The sequence below is a fragment of the Pseudophryne corroboree genome, chromosome 1 (assembly GCF_028390025.1).
Source record: "Pseudophryne corroboree isolate aPseCor3 chromosome 1, aPseCor3.hap2, whole genome shotgun sequence".
NCBI classification, from domain to species: Eukaryota; Metazoa; Chordata; class Amphibia; order Anura; family Myobatrachidae; genus Pseudophryne; species Pseudophryne corroboree.
Window position 1 is genome coordinate 584,288,042 of NC_086444.1, and position 18,421 is coordinate 584,306,462.

The following is an 18,421-nucleotide window of genomic DNA, read 5'->3' on the forward strand; positions in this document are numbered from 1 at the left end:
ACTAGTCACCACTGGCCGGGGTTCCCTGGAGGAGTAGTGACCCCTTAAATCAAGGGGTCACCACCCCCCTCCAGGCACCTAAGGGCCAGGGGTGAAGCCCGAGGCTGTCCCCCCCATCCGTGGGTGGTGGATGGGAGGCTGATAGCCATGTGTATAAAAAAAGAATATTGTTTTTTGTTGTGGAACTACAAGGCCCAGCAAGCCTTCCCCGCTTGCTGGTACTTGGAGAACCTCAAGTACCAGCATGTGGAGAAATAACGGGCCCGCTGGTACCTGAAGTTCTACACACAAAAAAATACCCAAATAAAAACACAACTCACACACCGTGACAGTAAATATTTATTAAAACACACTTACACACTCACACATACTTACCTATATCCCAGGCCGGTCACGTCCACTTGTCCAGTAGAATCCAATAGGGGTACCTATAAAAATGAGAGACAGATTACTTACCTACATTCCACGCCGGTCACGTCCACTTATCCAGTAGAATCCAATAGGGGCACCTGTAAAAATGAAAATTATACTTACAAACTTCAATCCACAGGAGGAGAGAGAGAGAGAGAGAGAGAGAGAGGGAGGGGGAGGGGAATCACAATCACAGGTGCCTCGCTGACATGGGGGTGGTGTCCCTGTCAGTGAGGCACTTGTTTCAGTGCCGCTTTCCCCATCTGTTATAATGGGCTTTTACAGCCCAGTGCTTGGCCCCGCCCCTCGCTCTGCCCCGTTTCCATTCTGTATGGGAGGCACTGCTATCAGTGCCTCCCACACACATTTAAGGTAGAAAAATTATTAGAATGAAATAAAGAAGATACTTATGACACAGAATATGTGTCTTATAAGTACCTTGTTTATATTATTTTAATAATTAATCACAGGACAGGCACTGCCTCACCTGACTGCACGTCCCTGCCACACACACACACACAATTAACACACACGCACACACACACACACACACACAATTAAGACACACACACACAATTAACACACATGCACACTGTCCCACACACACAATTGACGCACACACACACACACACACAATTAACACACACGCACACTGTCCCACACACACACAATTAACACACACTCAGACTGTCCCACAAACACACAATTAACACACTAACACTGTCCCGCACACACACACAATTAACACACACGCACTGTCCCATACACAACACACACGCACACTGTCCCACACACACACAATTAAGACACACTGTCCCACAAGCACACTGTCCCACACACACACAATTAACACACACACACAGTCCCGCACCCCCTTCCCCTCTCCCGACAGGGAAGTATAAACCTTACCCCGCTCACCTGCACTGTTCTGAGGCCGCGCACCCCCCAAGGAAGCGCACACGCATGCGCGCACCTCCGAGGTCGCGATCGCACAATGTACACTTTGCAGGGGTGGGGGAGTAGGAGGAGGCTCCTGGCTGCCGCTGCCTCTCTAGTGTGACAGGCACAGCAGCCGAGGAGACAGGGAAAGCGCTGCGGGTAGCTCCGGCGGAATCCCTGACGCATGGGGCGAGCGGGCCGTACAGGTGCCGGTGGCGCCCCCCTCTGTTGGGGCTGCCATGGCGCCCAGGGCACGTGTCCTGCTCGCCCCGTGCTAGATACGCCTCTGCACACACGCACACAATTAACACACATGCACACTGTTCCACACACACACACACACACACACACACACACACACACACAATTAACACAAACGCACACTGTCCCACACACACACAATTAACACACATGCACACTATCAGACACACACAATTAACACACACACACAGAATTAACACACTCACACTGTCCCACACACACACAATTAACACACATGCACACTGTCCCACACACACACAATTAACACACTTACACTGTCCCACACACACACACACACACACACACACACACACACAATTAACACACTCACACTGTCCCACACACACACACACACACAATTAACACATGCACTGTCCCACACTCGCACACTGTTCCACACACACACAATTAACACACTCACACTGTCCCACACACACAATTAACACACACGCACTGTCCCACACACAACACACACTGTCCCACACACACACTGTCCCACAAGTACACTGTCCCACACACACACAATTAACACACACACACACACTGTCCCGCACCCCCTTCCCCTCCCCTCCCCTCCCCTCTCCTCTCCCGACAGGGAAGTATAAACCTTACCCCGCTCACCAGCACTGTTCTGAGGCCGCGCACCCCCCACCCCGAGGTCGCGTGCGCGCACAATGTACACTTTGCAGGGGGGGGGGGAGTAGGAGGAGGCTCCTGGCTGCCGCTGCCTGTCTATTGTGACAGGCACAGCAGCCGGGGAGACAGGGAAAGCGCCGCGGGTAGCGCCGGCAGAATCCCTGACGCATGGGGCGAGCGGGCCGTGCAGGTGCCGGTGGCGCCCCCCTCTGTTGGGGCTGCCATGGCGCCCAGGGCATGTGCCCTGCTCACCCCGTGCTAGATACACCTCTGGGTGACAGTTCTCTGAGCTCCATCCTCTGATGCAGTTACCTGCATTGTTCCAGAGCGCCACCTTCTGATATAGTTGCCTGCATTGTCTCCGGAGCTCCAGCCCCTGAAACAGTTTACTGTACCTGCATTTGTCCCTGAGTGCTCGTTCCCTGTGGTTCAGTCTGCATCAGCGCTATCCACTCTCAGCTGGACTTCACTGTTTACTCCTGCTGTAATCAGCACTTTCTCCTAACACCAGTGTTCTGTCTGCTATCAAGCCTAATACATAAAAGTTTCCTTGCTCTCACTATCAGTGTCCGCAGTTTGCTACTGATTTTTCAAGTTATCCAGCTGTTTCTGTAGATACACATACAAAATGTATGTTCACAAAACTAGGTTTTAGGTATCGCAATTGTTTGAATTTAAAATGACTGTTTTCTCTCACCAATCCATATTGGTTACTTTCTGAGGAGATGTATCATTTAGCCATCTTGGTTCATTCACTTAGTCCTGTCCTGTTGTACCTGCTCAGAGTATGATATAAACTCAGAACCTCAGAACATTATTTTCATTTAGTTTTTCTTCTACATGATGGACTGCTTTACACATAAAAAGTACAAATGAAAATAAGTAATTTGTTTAATTAACAGGAAAAATATAAATTCTACAAGAAAATGTCAAATGCTTTCATGCACACAGAGAGCACACCACACACAGCTGTGTAACAATCTTGGAAGTTAGCTCAGTAGAGTGTCTAATGGCGCAGCGTTAAGGTGCTTGAATCTGGTTCAACAGAGAGCTATTCAGTTTTAGTTTAAACAAATGGAGCTGTACAGTCAGTATAATATACAAATATAGAACAAAAACAGCCTAGCCCTCACTCAGGGGCTAGCTCATTGCTTGACCCCTATCTAACAGGGCAGCTACTATATTCTGCATGGTATAGACGGGTGGTATTAATGTGACCGCCGGTCAGCTGACCGACAGTCACATGACCTCATCCACCAGACCGACGGGTCACTGTCCCGATGGTCGGCATGCCGACCAACAGGGACTGTTTCCACTCGTGGGTGTCCACGACACCCATAGAGTGGGAATAGAACCCGTGGCGACCGCAGGTATGCTGCCGGGATCCCGGCGTCGGTAAGCTGACCGGCGGTCAGGAGACCACCGGTCTGCCGTACTACACCAGTATAGACCAGTGGTTCTCAATCTCGGTCCTCAGGACCCCACACAGTGCATGTTTTGCAGGTAACCCAGCAGGTGCATATGTGTATTAATTAATCACTGACACATTTTAAAAAGGTCCACAGGTGGAGTTAATTATGTCACTTGTGAATCCGTGAGGAGACCTGCAAAACATGCACTGTGTGGCGTCCTGAGGACTGAGATTGAGAACCTGTGGTGTAGACATTACCCCCTGGCCATCTCAAAATAAAGGCACACTTGCCTGGCTTTTTCTCAATATCACATGCACAGTCATAGAAGTTTGTTGTGCTTTCTGCATCATACACTGGCCTCCTGGCTCGCTGGGGTCTTTGGCTGCCACAGTACCATTTGGACCTACTGCACAGGCAGTCTGAATGGCTTACACAACCACACCTGGGCTGTAAACACATTTGCCTGCAACAGTCCCCCTTGGTCTCCACTCCGCTACATTAGGTGTTGTCACACCATTTTTTCCTGTGTGGGTGGATCCATTCAGCCCCACACAGAATCCATGGGTTACTTCTCAAAATCAAAGGTTAGTGAAAGTGTCCTAAATGCTGATTGTAAGTTCTATATTATAACTGAAAATAGAATATTTGAGGCACTACAGAGAGGTGTGCTGAATGAAACTGGCTGCTGTTGGACAAGGACAAAAAGCTTAAGAGAAATACATTTATTGATCTATTCTAAATGATAGTTTTATATCAAGGGACTTTGGGCCTAATTCAGACTTGATCACAGCAGCAATTTTGTTAGCAGTTGGGCAAAACCATGTGCATTGCAGGTGTGGCAGATATAACATTTGCAGAGAGAGTTAGATTTGGGTGGGGTATATTTTTCTGTGCAGGATAGATACTGGCTGCTTTATTTTTACACTGCAATTTAGATTTCCGTTTGAACACACCGCACCCAAATCTAACTCTCTCTGCACATGTTATATCTTCCCCCCCTGCAGTGCACATGGTTTTGCCCAACTGCAAACAAATTTGCTGCTGCAATCAGATCTGAATTACTCCCTTATTTAGCATCAGTTGCAGTTTTGCTAATTTAGCAAAATTGCAATTGCTAACACTCACATGTTGGAGGCTGCTCAGCACAGGGCAAGGCTGCTTAGCATGCTAATTCCCACCAGCAATGCGAACACATCACTGCAATTCAATCACATTTCCTGGTCCGCACACGTACAGGATGGGCAATGCGTGTGCACTGATCCTGTAATTAGCAGAATGTGATTGCATCACAGATGCAAACGCTGCTGAATGAGGCCCAAGGACATAAACATGTTAACTAACTGTTCACAGAGTCTGATGTCAAAAATTGTTAACAATAAGGTTAATTTGCACCTAAATAAATAGACATATAATTGGCTAGTGAATGATAACACTTATAATAAATAAAAAATGTTTTTAAACTTTTAGTATAAGAAGTAATTGATCTTTAGTGGCAAGTTACCTGATATTTGTGTTCAGGGCCTACTGTAATCAAGCAAAACAGCACTGGAACCATGGACTAGATCAGTGATGTCTAACCTTGACACTCCAGCTGTTGTTGAACTACACATCCCAGCATGCCCTGCTACAGTTTTGCTATTTGGCCTTGTAAAACTGATGCAGGGCATGCTGGGATGTGTAGTTCAAAAACAGCTGGAGTGTCATGGTTAGCCATCACTGGACTAGATGGTGTCCAGCATCTATGTGGTATTTGTATGTTTGTATGGGTTTTCTCCAAATACTCCTATTTCCTCCCATAGACCAAAAATGTACAGCTCTATTACAGATGGAGCCATCTTCATCCTGGCCTTTAATAGGATTAATTGAGCCAGGGCAGTCGGACTTAGGCCCTCATTCCGAGTTGTTCGCTCGCTAGCTGCTTTTAGCAGCATTGCACATGTTAGGCCGCCGCCCTCTGGGAGTGTATCTTAGCTTAGCAGAATAGCGAACGAAAGATTAGCAGAACTGCTACTAAATAATTTGCTACAGTTTCTGAGTAGCTCCAGACCTACTCCTAGATTGCGATCACCTCAGTCCGTTTAGTTCATGGTTTGACGTCATAAACACGCCCTGCGTTCAGCCAGCCACTCCCCCATTCTCCAGCCACTCCTGCGTTTTTACCTGACACGCCTGCGTTTTTTAGCACACTCCCTGAAAACGGCTAGTTACCACCCAGAAACACCCACTTCCTGTCAATCACACTACGATCACTCGAGCTTTGAAAAAAAGTCGCTCGAGCTTGTGTAAATCTACAAAGTTTTGTGTGAAAGTACTTAGCGCATGCGCGCTACGTACCATGCGCATGTGCATTTTTTGCAGTTTTTTCCCTTAATCACTGCACTGCGAAAATCGGCAGCGAGCGAACAACTCAGAATGACCACCTTAATCCCCTGCTGTAATGACTTAATCCCCTGATGTATTGTTCTCTCTGTATTGTATTGCAGCTGAGAACAATAGATGAAGGGATTATGCTAATAAACCTTGGTGCGCCTAGGCGCAGCAGAGAAGCCAAGATGATCGTGGCTCCATCTGTACATAAATCAGCAACATACAAAAGGGTCTCTAATGTGTGAATGTGAGTTTGTATGGTAGACACTTTTGATTGCAAGCTTCAATCAGACAGGGACTGGTTTGAATGATAAAATATTGTCTATGAAGTGCTGCGGAATAAGATTTATATAACAACAAATAATAATACTAATAATATATGTAATTATAGTGAATTTTTAAATTAAGTAAGGAATTGACATTGTTAAAAAAACAAGCACATGTACAGATGTGTCCTCACAAATCTTTGCTGAAAAGAGCTGCATGGCACGGCATTGCGTCACCATTGCAGTCCTTTGTTCTGCTAAAATTCATGGGTGCATGTGTACGCACACACCCGCAAATGGTGCCAAGGAAACCACACTATACCACGGCTACTGGGAGCATATCTGCCCACTATCTGTGCCCACAGATTGTGACAGAGTCCAGTTTTGTTTGTGGGGCAGAGGGAGAGTCTTACACCCACTGTCTGCATACGCACACCGGCTCTTTCATCCATCCCCGCAAACGCAACGTTCTGCCGGAAATCTTTGTGAATGCATCCCAGGCACAGTTGTATAAGGACACATCTGTATGAGCTGATTCTGATTTAGAAATAAAACATAGAGAATTAGTATTTTTGCACCTGGAGAAACCATGGTACAATGGGTTCAAATTAATTTATTCTTAAACCCGCTATCGGATAAAGTGTATTATGTATTTAAATCTCTTACCAATAAATATAGTAATAATAATATTGATCATCTCAACAATCTAATAAATAAAGACACAGAGATATACATTTGGCAGAAAAATTGTTAGGTATTTATTTATTAAAATTTATATTTAAGAGAAAGTGTGGTGGCAAAAAAAGGATGGCCAGAATCAGCACAAATCCTCAATGCACAATAACAGCAAACAGCATGCATTTCAGGTGGATACTGTCCAAGGTGCACGACTCATCAATAACACCACCAAAGGTATCCACTCACCATCTAACTTCATTACACACCTGCTTGGGTGACGACACTGTCCCCAGTTATGGTTGCTATAGCCAACTACCAGTTAACGAAGGGAGCGCACCTAAAATATATTATTGCACCTGAACTGGGGAGCTGCCATTCTTTCCTGCCACAATAACCAACAATCAGTCACTAACAAACAAAACTACAAGGCTGAGAGGGTGGAAAACAAAGAGGCTTTGGACCACAGCACCAAGCCCTTAAATAAGGACTAACACAGTCTAACTAACTAACTGCCACACCATAGGCAGGCTAATTCATGTGATGTCCCTGTCACACCATAGGCAGGCTAATTCATGTGATGTCCCTGTCACACCATAGGCAGGCTAATTCATGTGATGTCCCTGCCATACCATAGGCAGGCTAAGTCATGTGATGTTCTTTCTTGCCAGCCCCCATGCTAGAGGTTTAAAATACCTAATTTCTTATAGCAATCATTTGGTTTCTCTTTTGCATGCAGTGTAAATAATGTCTGTACTGGCACGTAGCCCACAAATGTTGGACAATTTTTTACACTATAATTTCTATTTCAGTTTGGACACACCCCTCCGACATCTAATTGCCAGGTTCAAAGGTGGATGCAGGAGTGCCCATAGCTGGTCTATTGGTAGACACCTGTCTGTGAGTTTATGCAAATGCTAATACAAAATCTTTCCCTTGTGCACATTCATGCATCTAAATGTGCATGGACTAAGATGTCCACTTTCTACATCAATACATGCAGTAATACCAATTGTTGAGTCCTTAGGCACAACGATCTGCCCTATGGCAGGTAACATAGTAACATAGTAACATAGTATTTGAGGTTGAATAGAGGCAAATTGCCCATCGTGTTCAACTTGTTTTAAGTTGTGATGATTCTACATACTTGCTGAATAATGTTTTATGACTAGTTAGCTACTATAACTAATGTTACCCCCGGATTAAACACGTTGATATTTTAAGTATTATAACCTTGGATAGCTTTTTCATTCAGAAATTTATCCATTCCTTTTGTAAATCCAATTACAGAGTCCGCCATTACCACCTCCCCTGGCAGGGAATTCCACATCCTGATTGCCCTAACAGTGAAGAACCCTTTCCTCCATTGTGTTCGGAACTTTCTCTCCTCCAGCCGCAGCGAGTGCCCACGTGTCCTAAACTGTGTTCTTTTAATAAATAATTCCTCTGATAACTCTTTGTGATGTCCCTTTACATATTTGAAGATATTAATAATATCTCCTCTTAGGCGCCTCTTTTCTAGTGTATACATATTCAACCTAGTAATTCTTTCCTTATAGTCCAGTCTTTGTCGTTTCCCTATCTGAATATGGCTTCCTATTTGTCCGGCATCTGTGTAAGCAACCACTTTTGGTGACATACCCATAACATTTCCAAAAATATTTCCATCTCTCTGCATGCGCAAAGACACCTCCCTATCACTGCACAGGAATGTCCAATACATTTTTGATACACTTCTCCCTATGTGCACCAAAAATGTAAACTAAGACTGTACAGACACAGGGGGTGATTCAGTAAGGATCACTGATGCGATCCTTACTGCATTTCCCTGATGTGCAGAATGGGTCCGGTGATAGTGGTGCCCACAGGGGTTAAAGTGGGGGAGAACGAGGTGGAACTGAGTTCCACCACCTGTAATGGTAGGGGGAACTAGTTCCACCTCCTCCATTGCCCTGCACAGTAATTCCAACAGAAAAGCCCACCCCATCATCTGCATCAATCGATGATACAGGCGGCACTAGTGTTGCTGATTAGCTGCAGCCACCTACTCCTTCCTCAGGTCCTGGTGTCTCCATTGTCCTCCTCCAAGAGTTCCACCACCTCACCAGGACCACTTTAAGCCCTGGGTGCCCATATGTGAATGCCTCGGCCTGTTTGACAGGCAGAGACTTTTGAAGGGAGGGATGGGGGTGGCGGCGGCCTGCATTAGAGAAAATGGGGATGTGGTGTCCCCATTTTCCTGTAATAGTGAGGCCAAGGACTGCATCGCGAGATGCAGTTTCCTTGGCCGCGGAAGCCGCACAGCGATGTCAAGACTGAGAAAGCTTAAGCTTACTTAGCCTGCCATCGCAAAGGAACATTGCAACTTTCATCTCAGATGCATTGCATCACAAATGCAGGGAGGAGGCGCTATACACCTCCTCCTGCATTTGCGTTGCTAAGGATTGCAATTGCAAAGCTGCTGCATACAGCTTTTTATTGCAATACTTAGTGAATTAGGCCCACATTTGTGACTCATAAGGTGTGCAATTTAGACGCATGCACAGTAGCAAAAGATGACTACACTTTGTCCATCATCTACTGTGCATACACCTCCAAATCAGGCCCTAAATCTATCTGCCCATCTTAAATATGCTCCACCACATGGTTTTATCAAAGTGCAAAGTTACTTGCTTTTTTTTTTTGCTTTGCTCTCAACTCAGAATCAGCCCATAATGTAAGATTATTGCTTAAAAAAATTCAATACTTTAGCTATTATTGGGATCATTTACATTGTTTTACATACCCCATTAGACAAAACTGTATAATGCAAGGAACTGTCATACATTGTGTTTAGTTCTATTAGCATAGATGCACATATTTAATCTACATTTGCATAGATGATATAATGGCTTATGTGCCATTTGTTTCACAGTACATTTGGTTACTTTATTTCAACTTCCAAGCAATGAATGCTAAAACATTTTGTCATCCAGTTTACAGCAGAAGAAATCTATTTAATAATAATACATGATCTAGAGATAAAGAGTACAACGCTATGTTAAATTGAAACATATTACAAATGAACAATAAAGCTGTTCTTCTAGCCAAAATGCATAAATACTTATTAAATGTAATGCATAATATACATAATTTTTATATAACACATGATTAAAGTAGTAAATAGAATTAATTTTAATGGGCAACATGCATTTTTACCAAAAATGTGTAATACATGCATCCAGAGTGGGTTATTTACCTTCATATATATGGCAATTTATTGAATACAATTCAGTTACTTAGAACAACCAGCTGGAAATAAGCAATAATTAATTTTCTGTAAGATAAAATAATAGGCAAAGATGTTTTAATGCTAAAGGTCAGGGCAATAACTAGGGTTGTGCAGACAGTGCTTTGCCCACTGCACATTTGCCCTGTGGGCGCACCATACGCATACTCCACGATTGGCCGCCTTGGTACTGTATGTACGGGACAGCTGTAGCGCTCTCCATTGCACATATTATGAAAAGCAGCAACCCTCCCTCATAATCATCCCTCCCTCATACTGACAGTGGGCAGGAGAGGAGGACGGAGGAGCTGAGAGGAGGATAAGCCAGCAGGCAGGAGCGAAGGACAGGTGAGGAGATGAGCAGGGATGAGGGAGAAGATGATCGGTAGGAGCATAGAAAGGAGCCACTGAGTGAGGGGCAGGGCAGATGGGTTAGTGGTGAGAGCAGCAGCATGATAGGACAGCAGTGATTAATATTAGAGGACCTGCCCGCATGCAGCAACATTGAGTGAGGCAGGAGGGAGTGAGATGCAGGTCATTGCATAGAATATAAGTGGCTGACACACATACACACACATAATCAATTTGTAGGGGCTCTACCTAGCATAATATGTAAAAGGGGTTCTTCTGTGACATAACATATATAAATGGCTCTACTGTGATGCACTGTGTATAAGCTGTTCTTCTGTGGTGTAACTTGTATAAGGGGTACTACTGTGTTATGTAAAGTGACTAACAGACACTACTGTGATGCACTGTGTATAAGCTGTTCTTCTGTGGTGTAACTTGTATAAGGGGTACTACTGTGTTATGTAAAGTGACTAACAGACACTACTGTGATGCACTGTGTATAAGCTGTTCTTCTGTGGTGTAACTTGTATAAGGGGTACTACTGTGTTATGTAAAGTGACTAACAGACACTACTGTGATGCACTGTGTATAAGCTGTTCTTCTGTGGTGTAACTTGTATAAGGGGTACTACTGTGTTATGTAAAGTGACTAACAGACACTACTGTGATGCACTGTGTATAAGCTGTTCTTCTGTGGTGTAACTTGTATAAGGGGTACTACTGTGTTATGTAAAGTGACTAACAGACACTACTGTGATGCACTGTGTATAAGCTGTTCTTCTGTGGTGTAACTTGTATAAGGGGTACTACTGTGTTATGTAAAGTGACTAACAGACACTACTGTGATGCACTGTGTATAAGCTGTTCTTCTGTGGTGTAACTTGTATAAGGGGTACTACTGTGTTATGTAAAGTGACTAACAGACACTACTGTGTCTGTTAGGTGTAACGTGACTAAAGGACACTATTGTGCAGTGTAATGTGAATTGGTACTATTATGTGGCCACACCTTTAAAATGTCAACACAAATCTTGTGTACACTGCTGAAACGGCAACATGATACAATGTTAACAGACCATCCCTGATAGTCTAGCAGTGACTTACCTGCTCCTGACAGTAGCAGCAGTGTCCCCAGCAGCAGCTTTCGGTGAAGACATCTGACTAAGAGGCAGTTCTGGTAAGTATTCTGACCTTAATCCTAATGTTAACCACTAACCATCCCCCCTTTCCCAAAGTATACCCCTAAACTCCACTTACTGCCTTACTCTAACCCTCCCATCCTGCAGCCTAACACTATTGCTGACATTCTTAGAATGGTGGGATGTTACATGTCAACATTTCAGATGTCAACATTGCAAATTGTTTACTTTCATCCAAACACTATCTTTATCATAACTGTAGACATTGTGGTATCGAGATTTGTTATGTTTAACATATGACTGCATCCCCTATAAATGATTTGAGCTATTTTCATAAATAAGGATAACTTTAATATGCTTACTAGAAGACATGCACCATCACTAAAAAAATGTTAATTACTAAACCCTAGTTTATGCAAATAAATGTCAACATGCAATACAAAAAATAGTGATGCATAAAGACAGATAATGTGGTTAATTCAATTAGAAAATACAAATATTATGAAAATAAAACACTAGAAACAGCTTGGGTAGAGTGTTATTTTGGTGAAATAAAGACAAATATCAAAATGCACATAATGATACCACCAAAATGAAGCACAAAAACACTCCATAAAGTAGGAAAACTATAGATTATGTTAATTGACAGCCACATACTGTAGCAAAGATATGTGTGCAACAAATTGTATCTATGGTATGTTACTTTGAAATGTAACACTTGAGATAGGCAGTACTGCTAGAACTACTTATTAATGTAAGCACAAAGGGATTATAGCTAACACGGGACCATAAACATTAAATGACATACACCAGAAACTTCAATTTATTTCTAAATAAGTAAGTAAATCTTCACGCTTCCCAAGAATGGCTGACACACTATAAGGAATGCAAATGGGAAAAAATTCCTGCGTGCAAGCTAATATGGTGTCAACCATGTGGTAATTAGAGTGACTGTACTTTAGAGCAGTGTAGCTCTTTTTAATAAAGATTTTAATGAAGCAAATGTAACAGTAAAAGGATGGAATAATACAAGACAGGAAACATTAGAGGTCATTCCAATCCGTTCGCACACAGCGGTTCATCGCTGCGGTGCAAACGGGTCGGAAATTAACGGTGCCTGTAATGCGCATGCGCATCGTTGCCCAGCGAAAGCCGTCGCCGGGCAATGACCAGAAGAAAGAAGTAAGTGATCGCAAGCACGATCGCAAGAAGATTGACAGCGGGGAGGCGTTCCGGGGTGGATACTCACCGTTTTCCAGGCATGGAGATCTGTATGCAGGCATGTCCAGGTGTTTGGAGGGTGGTTGTATGACGTCAATTCCGGGACCTTCATCGCTGGATCCATCGCACAGGGTAAGTAACTACAGGGCTAGTCTTGTTTTGCACAAAACTTTTTTAACATAGCAGGGCTGCACAAGCGATTGCAGCACTGCTATGCTAAAATACACTCCCCCATAGGCGGTGTCTAGTTGATCGCACAAGCGGCAAAAAGTTGCTATGTGCGATCAACTCGGAATGACCCCAATTGTTCGCAAAGGGTACATTGTGCATTGTTGGGAATTTAGAAACTATTCAACAATATAGTTACCAGACTTGGGGGTGATTCAGATCTGACCGCTGCTGTGTGTTTTCGCACAGTGGGCAATTGGCGATTAACTGCACATGCGTATGCACTGCAATGCACATGCACGTCGGCATACAACAGGAATCGCCGGACAGTGACAGGCTGGTGTGAAAAATCGAATCACACAGCCATTCGCATGCTGATTGACAGGAGGAGGCTGTTTGTGGATGGTAACTGACCATTTTCTGGGAGTGTCAGGAAAAATGCAGGCATGCCCAAGTGTTTCCAGGGAGTATATGTGACATCAGCTCCGTCCCCAATCTGCCTGTTCTGATCGCACAGTAGGGGTAAGTCCTGGGCTACACACAGTGGAAAAACATGCGATCGCACACTTGCACGGTGATTATACACGCCCCTTGGGTGGCGACTATCTGAATGCAGCACAACAAATTTAGCAGCCCAGCGATAACATCTGAATCACCCCCTTGGTCAATACTATCAAGAAGATAGTTTAAAGGATCCTTATCAAGGTCACTAAAAAAAAATACACATATGTAAAACTAATTACCTAGCTACTACAGTTAATATCAGAAAAGCCCCTTGTAGGCTAAAGGGCCCTATACACTAGAACGATAATGCCCGATTTCATCCGATTTCGGGCATTTGGCTCGATATATCGGATGAAATCAGGCATTTTGGAGGTGTTTCCGATCTGATCCGATGCACGTTCCCGTGAGCATCGGATCGGATCCTCCAGATTGACCGTGCTGCACTATCGATCATGTCCGACCCCGCAGGCATGGCTGGGATCACCCAAGATACATCATATGCAAAAGGACCGCAAATGATATATCTTGGCCGATCCTGCCACCTGGGAGGCTGCCGGGGTGATCGCCTGCGACATGACAGTCGGACATGTCACGGTAGTGTATGGGTCCCTTAAGATGAAGTGGACATTCTTCCCAAAACACTCCATTCAGGGGATAAATGATTATACAGTAAGTTAAAAAAAAATGACTGGTAGACATTGGCGGATGCTGCAGCACAGTCCAAAATTCAAATAAATGAGGCACACCAAATTCCAGGGGAGGCACACCAATGTTGGTGGTGTTTACAGTGGCAACTGGTGTGGCTCCCCAATTTGAATTTTGGACTGCTCTGCAGACCCACCTCTGAAGTTGCCACTGATGGTAGATTAATTCCTGATCTGTTTTCTGAAAATAGTTGACCAGTGGAATAATCCACATGCAATGGAAAAATGAGGCACCATGTTCATGACATTTAGGGAGACAACAGATGCTGAAAGCCCAATCAAATATCACCACTAGGTAGATAGATAGCCCCTATAACATATATTGTAAAACTTTTTCCTACAGTATACAGTAGATATTGTACTAGAGGCATAGTAGATAGCGAATATAACAAGCATGCCTAAACATAATCCTATCCACAAAATGGTCAACCAAGTAAAATGCCCTGAGATGATGAGTGCAAACTACAGGTCAGTGTACCAACCATAAAAGGTTTAAATAACTTGTATTTACAAAAGAGGTTACTCCAATTAGGGTGAGGAAGACAGAAAAACATAGAGTTCACACAATGATGTGCCTAGTGTAAAGCAAAAATTTTATAAGTGGGAGGTTATATTTCTCCAAAAGTTGTCCAAAAATTGGTCATGTGTATTAGACTTTAGTTGATGATCTGACACATAAAAACCTGCCAATCCAAGCTGAAAATGCATATTAAGATGTTCAGATTCAAACTCAGGATTAGCTAACAGTGGGAGAAATACAGAGTCATAACTTTTAGGGGAAGATATACGTTGATTGTAATGCTAGACCATCCATGATGACATTGTCAGAAAGTTTAGGAAAGATTATTATTATTTTATTATTTATTACCAGTTATTTATATAGCGCACACATATTCCGCAGCGCTTTACAGAGAGAATATTTGCTCATTCACATCAGTCCCTGCCCCAGTGGAGTTTGCAATCTGTATTCCCTATCACATGTACACGCGCACACATTCACACTAGGGTTAATATTGTTGGGAGCCAATTAACCTACCAGTATATTTTTGGATTGTGGGAGGAAACTGGAGTATCCGGAGGAAACCCACGCAAGTACAGGGAGAATATACAAACTCCACACAGTTCGGGCCATGGTGGGAATCGAACCCATGACCTCAGTGCTATGAGGCAGTTATGCTAACAACTACACCATCCGTGCTGCCCGTTATTTCAATAACGTATTAGCATATGAGTCTTGGGCATGAATCCAATATCTTACATTATTTATTGGAACATACCTTCATAACTGTAAATGCTACAGTTGGGAAAGTTAATGCCACCATTAGAAGTGGTCTACTTCAATTTCAGCAAACTTATCATTGGGCATTTATATTTCCAAGCAACTCTTCTAAAATTCCCTAATAAGCTTCTCGCCCTTAGAAGAGGATCATTATGTAAACCTGGCAGTAGGGATCCCGGCCGTCAGTATACCGACAGCGGGATCCTGACCACGGGTATGCAGGCAGCGGGGAGAGACATGATTTATTCTCCCTCTATGGGTGTGGTCGACACCCATAGTGGGAGGAAAGACTGTGGCAGCGGGATTCCAGCATTGTTATTTCCCCACTAGTCAAGAGTCCAGCGTCGGCATTGTGACGTCCAGGATCCCAACTAGTGGTATGGTGACAGCCAGATTGAATGCTTTGCCTAGATTATAATCACACTCTCACAAATGTAAAACAGTTACAATTTTGTAAAAGCAGTTGGAAAATTGCATATCACATCAAGCTCAGGGTTGTTTCCCAGATCTACTGGAATACCACCTTAGTTCAGCTGCTGGACCAATAATAATTTCTGTTAACAATTCAGTTCCTCTATTAAGGACCTTTGCAGCTGCCTTGATAGCGGCAGCTGCCACCACAACTGCTATTAACTTTGGGAACAAGTGCCCTGACTCATTGTTGCTCAAAGCAGGTATGGAACCAAAATAGCACACATACTGTACAGCACATAAGATAAACTGTGTTCCAGTACCAGTAGATATTGGCCCAAATGGAACAGCCTGAGAGACGTTGGCATCAACAAAAGTTCTGTGAAATACTGGAGCAGCTAGATTTAAAAATATCAATTTAGTTTTTTCAAGGTAAAACCAGGTATGTTTTGCCTTAAAACAAATTGCTGATTTAAATATAGTTGCTACAAAATATTGCCAACAACTCAACACAGCCTTCATCTCACAGATTATTACATTTGGGGCACAGCCTTAATATTTAATCATCTCAAATAATGAAGTACTGTATTTGCTTCATATTATCAAAACAGGAAATCTGTTTATGTATGATTCAGCATTTTCCAAGCACAAAGCAAACTACCAAATTTCATGGAAGTTATCGCTAAGACTCTCATACAGTATCCTGACTTCCATTATTACCTTAGAAAACAGATTGTATCCTTGGCAATAAAAATTGCAATTATTGAAGCTGCTTTAAGGGGCATTTAGATTTAATTCCAAGCAATAGGCCTGATTTAGAGATGGATGCAGTTCATACAGCAGCTGTGTCTTTGTACGTAGCTGCTGTACAAAAACATGCAATTGGTGTAGGAGGTGTCTTGTGTGAACAGACACCTTCTGCCATCTTGTGTGATCATCTGCTTTGTCCAAAGATGCAGCATCAGATCACACTGCGTGAACATCAGACATTTGCTTAACCCTCAAGTTAATCAGGATAGCTGTGGAATTCATGCTACAGGGCCAGGAAATATGCATTTGAGGATAGAGACCCTGGCCCCTGCACACCAATGAAAGAGAACTCTGCCAACCCCCTTTCCAAATGCAAATGGCTTAGGGGGCACTGCGTGTGATGACACAGGATCCGTTCTGCATATGCGTATGGTTCCTGTAATTGCATAGTACTGCGAGCATCAGAGTTCCACTCAAATTACGGGGTGTTTGCATACAACTATAATTCAGGCCAAGTGTCCCCAAGTCACCAGTGTTCAGACCATTTTGAAAGTACTTCCTGCCCAACAACATTGCAGATTTATCTTTGCACACCACAGAGGTACTCAGTAAAATCAGCAAATATGAGCTACCATAGATCTGATTGATGTTCTCAGCTGCATATTTATCAGAATTGAATTTGCCCTCTAAAACTCATATCCATGAAAGAAAAATCCCAATGGTAAAATGTACTTAACCACTTGCCTGGCATGGTTGCATCAGATGCGAACATAACAGCAAGTGTTTTATCTGACCAGTCAGATAGTGTTTGCAGCGGCAGGGAAGAGAAACTTTCCTCTGCAGCCACTTTCAGAGGGACTGGAAGGTCCCTCTTCCTCTCTGCACCCTCCCCCCTCAGTGTTGCCATGCTGCCGATCATTGCTGATTGGTCAGCATGGCAGGACCACCCACCCAGCAGCTGCAGACAATGACAGCCACTGGGAAAGTGTAAAATGCCACCCCCAGCCCACCACCCGTGTACCTGGCAACTGCCTTGTGTGTAAAAAGTAACATCACGATGGTTGCAATGTTACCAATGTTACCGATCTTCCTGACCAATGTTTGATAATAAATGTTAAAAACTTTTTTCTCTTTTTTTTAACTAAAATCATTTTGGATAAGGTTCATGTTCTTCACCTAATTCACTCATAAAAAAATACCCAATAATTTTTGAGTGTTTTTTGCAGGAAAAAATTGTTAAGTGGTTAAACTCTGAGGTGTACAGTATTAGTTTTATCAACAAATATCTGTTTCATAGATTTAAAAAAGAGAGCTCAAGAGAGCTTTGTCTATGACTGCAAGCTTAATCTCTTAGTTCTAAAAATATACACTTCATTTTGTCCTTAAGGTATTGCTTTCATAGTGTGTATTGCAGTTACTGAATTTATTATACTTTGCATATCTCCTTTTTCATTTACAATTAGAACATAGTTTATTATATCTTTGTTTTGTTTTGTCCCCACTGGGTATGCTTCTATGTAAACAATAGCAATTTTCTTTCTATATATTTTTTAATTGGTATACAGAACATAATCCATTTTGCTGACACATCAATAAAGAAAACTGTAAAATCATAAAATCATGAAATTTGCTAAGTAGTACATTTGAAGTAGTCCCATGCT

At 43.2% G+C, this 18,421-nt stretch overlaps 1 long non-coding RNA gene across 1 annotated transcript; it reads left to right on the top strand.

Annotated features, from left to right (window-relative positions):
* The first annotated feature begins 3,913 nt into the window (after window positions 1–3,913).
* LOC134925108 (uncharacterized) lies at window positions 3,914–8,378 on the top strand. The gene is made up of 3 exons (XR_010177522.1): window positions 3,914–4,243; window positions 7,780–7,867; window positions 8,258–8,378. It is a non-coding gene; the product is annotated as an uncharacterized LOC134925108 (long non-coding RNA).
* Window positions 8,379–18,421: the final 10,043 nt, after the last annotated feature.